Here is an 8,121-nt window from a genome sequence, read left to right as displayed (position 1 = left end):
TTATCTGAAGGACAGACCACTGGTAATAGGAGCTTTCGCTTAACGAACTTCCGCATCTAATAGCAGTGGATCACTGATACCTCCAGGAAGGAACCTAGGCATATTATCGATAACAGAGGAAAAAGAAAAAAAGAAAAGTCATAGTAAGATACTACCCTTAGTTCTTGAGAATATGTCAGGTTTGAAGTCGGGTCAGATCCTCCTGAAGTGCCAGTATGTCCTTTTGGTTGCGTTTTTCTATTCAAAGTTTCACATCATTGGCAAAAAGTAATAAGTCTGAAGATATCTGCTGTGGAAGATCGTCTACATAAATCCAGAAAAGGGATCCTAGTACCGAACACTGGGGGAACCCTACTATGGCATTCCATACTTACTTACTTACTCCTGTTACCCCAAATGGAACATGGGCCGCCGACTAGCATTCTCCAACTCACTCTGTCCTGGGCCTTCCATTCTAGTCCTTTCCAGCTGTTGTTCATTCTTCCCATATCTGTTTCTTTTTCTTGGCGTAATGTGTTCTTCGGTCTTACTCTTCTCTCTTGGCCTTCAGGATTCCAAGCGAGGGCTTGCCTTGTGAGGCAGTTGGCTGCTTTCCTCAATATGTGTCCTATCCAATTCCAGCGCTCCTTCCTGATTCTGTCTTCCGCTGAAATCTGGTTTGTTATCTTCCACAGTAGGTTGTTGCTGATAGTTTCTGGTCAACGAATTCTAAGTATCTTGCGTAGACAACTGTCAATAAACACCTGTATCTTCTGGATGATGGCTTTCGTAGTTCTTAAGGTTTCCGCCCTCATACAGTAGAACTGTCTTGACATTTGTATTGAAAATTCTAATCTTGGTGTTGGTTGACAATTGTTTTGAGTTCCAGATGTTCTTCAGTTGTAAATAAGCTGCTCTTGCTTTGCCGACCGCACATTCACATCTGGATCTGATCCACCGTGTTCACCAATGATGCTGCCCAAATATATAAAGGTTTCCACATCCTTCAAAGCTTTCCCATCAGGTGTGATTCGATTGGTTCATGTTGTGTTGTACCGGAGAATCTTGCTATTCCGTTTGCTGATGAGGCTACTGCTACACTGGTCGTGCCATCATATATTTGTTGTTGCGTGTGCGATAGAAGAGCTAGATCATTTGCGAGGTCCAAATCGTCCAGCTTCATCCTTGCTGTCCATTGTATCCCGTGCTTCCCTCCAGATATTGACGTCTTTATGATCTAGTCGGTCACCAGGAGAAAGAGATAGGGTGAGAGTTAGCATCCTTGCCTGACACCGGTCTTTACTTCGGACGAGTCAGGGAGCTGTCCTCCAGGAACCATTTGGCAGTTTAATCCACCATGGAATCCAGCCTCTTGATCTCGAAGTTGGGCGTCTACGAAGTTCTCCATTCTGTCTAACGATATCCTGCTGACTTTTCCTGGTATTGAGAGAAGAGTGATGCCCCCGTAGTTATCGCACTTGCTGAGATCACCTTTCTTTGGTATCTTGATCAGAAGTCCTTTTTTTACAGTCTATTGGTACTTGTTATTCGTCCCAAATCTTACTGAAGAGAATGTGGAGTATCTTGGCAGTTACTTCTACGTCTGCTTTCAGAGCTTCTGCTGGAATGTTGACTGGTCCAGATGATTTGCCACTCTTGATTTGTCTGATGACTATGCTGATCTCTTCAATTGTTGGTGAGACAACATCAATTGGGAGGTCCGTGAGTGCTGCTTCGATGTTGGGTGAGTTCAGTGGAGCTGGTCGATTCAAGAGTTCTTTAAAGTGTTCTACTCACCCGTTCCGTAGTTCTTCAATGTTGGTGATTACCTTGCCTTTCTTGCTTTACATTGGTCGTTCGGGCTTACGATAATTTTCATCGAGTTTCTCTGTTGTACCATACAATTGTCCCTTTTTTCGTTCTCTTGCAGCCTTTTCCGCCGTCATTGCTAAGTCTTCAACATATTCATTCCTTGTGATGGCGCTTCTTATGGCCCAGAAACTCCCTTCCAGGAACCCTTTCTAGCTGCTCTCCATAGTAGTTCCCGCTCCATTCAGTAGGTCATGAAAGGCCTGGAATTGTTGTTGAGGGCTATCTTGAATTTGTTGAGTTTGTCAGTATCTCGGAGAAAAGCCGTATTAAACTTTTGTTATGTTGTCTGCCCCGTTGTCCAGTGCTTCTTAAGTTTCAATTTCATCTTGGCGACCGACAAGTGTTGATCTGATGCTATACTGGCTTGTCTCCTGGTTCTCACATCCTCCATCGTCCTCCTGAACTTTTTGTTGATGCAGATATGGTCGGTTTGGTTCTGCGTAGTGTGATCCGGTGAAGTACATGTGGCTTTGTGTATGCGTTTGTGTGGGGACATAGTACCACTTATGACCATTTTGTTGACGGCACATAGATTTGGAAATCTCTCACCATTTTTTCTCTTTTCTCCATGTCATCCCATGGTGTCTTCATATCCGATGTTGTTCATCCAAATCTTGATATTTAAATCTCCAACCAGAGTAGTCAAGTCCTTTGTTGGACACTTCTCGAAAATTGACTGCAGCCTATAATAGAATTGATCTTTAACGTCTTCATTGTGATCGTTATTAAGCGCATAGCATTTGATGACGTTTATTGTAATGCCCTCCCTCTTTGTTTTGAAGGATGCTTTGATGATCGTTGGTCCATGAGATTCCCATCCAATAAGTGCATTTTGTGCTTGTTTGGACAGCATAAGTGCAATTCCTTGTGCATGTGGGGCATTTTCCTATTCATGGCCGAAGTAGAACAGAAGATCCTCTGAAGCTGATCTTTGTTGTCCAATCTGCGACCAATGTGTTTCACTGATCCCAAGTAATTTCAGGTTGTATCTCCTCATTTCTGCAACAATTCGGAAGACTATTCCGGTCTCCCATATTGTCCGGACATTCCATTTACCTAGTTAAGTGGTTGCTCTGGTTGTTAGAAGGAGCATCTTCCTCGTAGCTTCCGAAGGAGTTTTGCTTTCACTATGAGGAGTCATAATTCTTCTAAATGAAGACCATCAGACTATTGGAGCAGAGTTTACATAGTTTGAATGACTTTTTTCTGGTCAGCGTTTTATTGACGAGTTGTTTTTCTATCGGATGAGTTCGCCAACACCATGCCCAACCCTCCTCCTTTATCCGGGCTTGAGACTGGCAGTAGCCCCCGCAGGGGCTTCAGGCGGAGTTAGGACATTCCATGGGTCGAGCGAAATTGAAGTGTACACTGATCCAAGAACGAAAAACTGCATCTACACCCTTCTAACTACGAATCCAGAAGTTCATGCAACAACGTCCTAAATTCGCGCAGTAAATAGCTCAATTTGAATTGGTTGCTCAAGATCATCAGTACATTAATGTCTTACCTCTTTTTGGAATCATCTGATGTGTCATTTCCCTCATAAAAGCTTTCTTCTTACATGTTATATGAAAAAAAGATGCGAATACAGTTAAGAAATAAAAACCTTTCTGTGTTTTTTAACATCATACATAGTTCGACCTAGAAGCCAGTGAAAAACTGTAGGAAAAATTGATTTTTAAGTCGAGGCGGAGAAGTAGGTTCATTATCAATCCAGCTTGATGACTATACGACTTGCTAATGCTAAAAGATCTTTTGAAGATAAAAGTGGCAGGATCCTGTAGATTTTTTCTGTTTCGTTCTTATTATAAGAGAAATAGCCTACCGGACAGGTTGTTTTTCGTAAGATGACTTAGCCTTACTGATTAGGACTTTGTATGAATTCTCAGTCTTGAAGTAACAAGGTTTAACCTGTCAAGAGCTTTTGAAGATGGACGTATTCCAGTGTCTTTTCTACCACTTAGAAGTTTATTAGCATATTTTTTTGATGATCAACAGTTATTAAGCATAACTGGCGATAATCATAGTGTGAATGCGGATGATACTGTATTAAACAGTTCCAAAACCTCAGAAGAATTTCCTCTAGTTGCCTAGTCAATGGTAACTGACGAATGATTAGCGTCCGAAATTTGAATATTTCTTTCTACCAAGTGTGATAAACCAGCAAAGCCGGTGTCAGTTAGACTAGTTAAAACCACTGTGTATTTTTGTATTAAATACGAAGCTATATTTAGTCGCTGTTATAACAACTGTTATAACCGAACATGTGTTTTCGAGCAAAGTTTACTGCACTCTTCGATCATAACGAATTATGTCATAGACACAAAATACGTTTCTGTTCACCCATTATGCATTAAAATGATTCCCTGGTAGAAAGTGACGCACAGTACTGCAAAGAATATCTTTTTTTAGTACGACTGATAAATACCTTTGAATAGACAACGATACTGTCAAGAAAAGTGAGATTCGAATTCTGTGCACGCGGATCGAACCAAAAAACGAATACTTTCGTTTGGCAGTCAAGCAATCACTCCACCACTTGATCCTTAGTTTATCCAGATAAGACCTTATTATAAACTGTACAGCGTTTTGAGACAAATAAATGGGACACCACAGATAAATCTCGACAAAGGTCGAATAACAACGGTTGATAAAGACCAGGAGATATGGAGATATGACGATTCAAGTCTTTAAAAATGTTAGGATCTACTAAGTGCTAAGAGTCTCAGTAATGAATAGCTTTCTGAGTTTATCACTACTGATACTCTTGGTGGCCCTGGAGGTTGTTTTGGACAGAGTGCTGTCTATTAATTTGCAGTGTGAAAAAAAGTATCTCAAGGCAGAGTGACCATGTAGTAGTTTGGTTTTCAATCACACAATCTCGGAAGCCAAACATATGATAACTGAGAGGTTCTATGTCCAACATTTAACACTTACAGAAGATCAGATATGGTGAGTGAGGGAATGCTTAATCGGTATGGCGTGGCTCAGTCATGCAGTTACGGTCACTCTCTGTAACTTCTTTCCCTTTATGTAAATACATAATTCCATCCCCAGCCCGAGTGTGTACTTCAAAAGGCCTAGAGAGGTTATTACTGACTTTCACATGATGAGTGAGCATAATATAATATAGTAAACTTCTTCTGACAAGGCAAGCACACGTCATTTTTACAGGCATGCTTTGTAATTTACAACATTGGTTCGCATACAAGATGCTTCCCAAGTGAGGTTGATAAATAGATGATACCAATAAAAATAAAGGGTAGCAAGTTGGTGCAGATGGCGCAGGTAGTTAATATTTAGGTTTGCGTATTTCACTGGGAGTTCCGGTTTTATAGTCTTTTTCAAAAACGGCATGACGTCCACGTTGCGACCACCATTTCGCACATCAAGTCCAAACTCAGAATTATTGTGTTAGATTTCCAGTCCTGCTAAGCATTCATGCCATACGACTTTTCAAAAAGTTTGTAGTTTTTGTGAAGTAAACATATGAGGTGAATGGTATGTGCTGTGGCCTTGAGAAATGCGTTCAGTAAGTTGGTTTCAGGTTCGTTCGAGGCAAAGAGGCTCCATAACTGTGCATTAAAAGCGTGATGCTGTAAAAAGCACAAGAGCAACAATTCGTAGGACATAAAACCTAAACAATGCTTAAGAGTTTGTAGTGCGACAGACAAGGGTGTGATGGACTAGAAGACAAAACTCATTCTAGCTGCTGTTGCTAGATTGAGATGTGGTTAGAGACTCTAGATAAGGAAATACAGAAATAAAGAACAATGAGTTGTGATATTTAACAGGGTGAATGGGTTCAGATGGTGGAAGGGATGTCGAAGTTATAGCAAGGAAGGCTGATTGTTAGAAAAGAAAGTGCATCAACACAGATACTGATCTTACAAGTTCTTGACTACTGCATTTTCGGAAGTCACTCACCTTTGGATGGTTTTTGAGTGCTTTGTCCAGTTTGTTGGTGTCGTTGGATAAGTAAATTATTCCCCATCTTGGAGGATAGTTTTGTACATGCTACTTACTTTTGTGTTCGACAAATGATTACGCTGTTGTTCCAATACTATTCGTAAGTCAAACTGGTTGTTTTATGTGCAAATTTCATGATGGCTATGCCGCTAAATAAGAGTCTGGGGGTATTTTCAAAGCAACTGTCAGTCCACAGTATATTGTTCTGCCCTCTTCTTGACGGGCAAAGTGTTTGCTTGACATTCAGTTGGATGAGGCTAAACCAGATCACAGAACATATTGCAAACTAATAGCATGAATAACAAAGCACGGCTATCACTATTGGTCACGTTGCACAAATATGTGGACCGATTTCACGAAAGACTGATAAATCCAGAACGTGTTGGTCTGGATACATACTGTACTAAAGCATGCTGATATTTTTCTGATGTTGAGGACTTGAAATAATAACTGATCTTTCTTCCAGTTCGTTCAGCCACTACAATAATTTGGCTAAGGGTCAGTAAAATATAATTTATCTGGCATATAATTCCCATTTAAACATTAAAATTAAAAACACGAAGTTCAGCGAAGGGATCTCTTTTCAACGAATTTATTATCAAGCTGTACAATCGTATATATATATATATGAAAATGTGTTGTTAAAGTACCGATTCCGTGAGGAAATGTGAACACTAATAATTAAGATTATAATACTGGATTACGTAATACGAATAATAACAATAGACTTAGTTAATAGAATAAGATGAATAAGATGTTTCGGTTACAATAATTAAAAGTCATTAAAGGTCATAGAGGTGTAAAGTAAATAAGGTGATATGATGAGTATTCATGAATAAAATAATGAGAATATAAGACATAAGTAAAGGGGAATAGAGTAATAATAATAATAATAGAATGACAATGATAATAAGGCCATGGTAACGATAACTATAAAACGTACTTCTTTTGTACGCATAGTTCTGGTTTGAGCCCACGGATGGTAAGAGCTTCGGCTGTTTTTAGGAGTTTGATACGAAGAAATCTTGGTAGATTTGAACGAATCATATAGACAACCTTAAAATCAGACTGTGGATTCGTCGAATGATTACAGTCGATTAGGTGTTCAAGTATAGGACTTCTAACTGCTTTCTTTTCACCATTGTAGAACCAAACTGGTATATGTTCTCGTATCCGAGTTGAAAGCGAGCGCTGGCTACGGCCGATGTACCTTGCCCCACAAGAGTAGGTGAACTGGTAGATGTACATGGAGGCGACCAAACGCGGAAGTGTATCCATGAAAGATCTTATTATATTCACTAAATCTATTGTTATTATTCGTATTACGTAATCCAGTATTAAAATCTTGGTTATTAGTGTTCACATTTCCTCACGGAATTAGTACTTAAAAAAAAACACTTTCATATATATATATATATATATATATATATATATATGATTGTACAGCTTGATAATAAATTCGTTGAAAAGAGATCCCTTCGCTGAACTTCGTGTTTTTAATTATAATTTATCTCCAAAGTTATCCGTTGTTTTCTTAATTGTTCCCGAATGGTCTAGGCATCGCACTGTTTAATGATGATAATTTATATTCAGGTAACTGCACGTTTCAGGAGACACTTAAGTATCTGAACACCACTTCCCTTGGTTTAACAGGTGTTTATTACCATCAATATTCCGCATCTAAACATTTCATGTCCAGTCATAAAGTTTTTTCAGAAAGTTAAATAACTAGACTTCAGAATTACCCAGATTCAACTCCCGTTTTTGTTTGCAACTTTACTTAGTGACAAACTCTTTCATTACATTTTATATTAAGGGGACTACTGTCTACTTGATATGCGTTTAGACTAGAGCTAAAGGATAAATACTATTTGACCCACGTTGAAACTTTTGTTTTGCAATTTCTATAGTACAAAAGAATTGAGGGAATGTTCAGTAATGATTGTGAATCTTACATAGCCCACGCCACCTGTTTTCGGTAACAGAATTAACATGGACACTATAAAAGTTCACAAAGCTGGAATACATTGATCACCAGCTAACTGCTGACTTCCCCATCCAATTATTAACAACTGAAGCTGTTCATCTTAACACTCCAATCAAGCTTTGTCAGTCTATAGCTTACGTTTAATTTTGTCAGGTCCGTCAGCTAACTTAGCAGACAATGTCACTAGAACAGTAAGAATGCTAACTCGGACTTTTACATGAAAACTGTGTGTCAGCATCGGATGATGAAAAAACAGACGGTTAAGGATATGGTTGTTGTTTTACTTAACACTCTACTCTCTTTATGCACTTTCT

This window comes from Schistosoma mansoni, chromosome 1 (assembly GCF_000237925.1).
Source record: "Schistosoma mansoni strain Puerto Rico chromosome 1, complete genome".
NCBI lineage: Eukaryota > Metazoa > Platyhelminthes > Trematoda > Strigeidida > Schistosomatidae > Schistosoma > Schistosoma mansoni.
Note: the sequence above shows the minus strand (reverse complement) of the source record.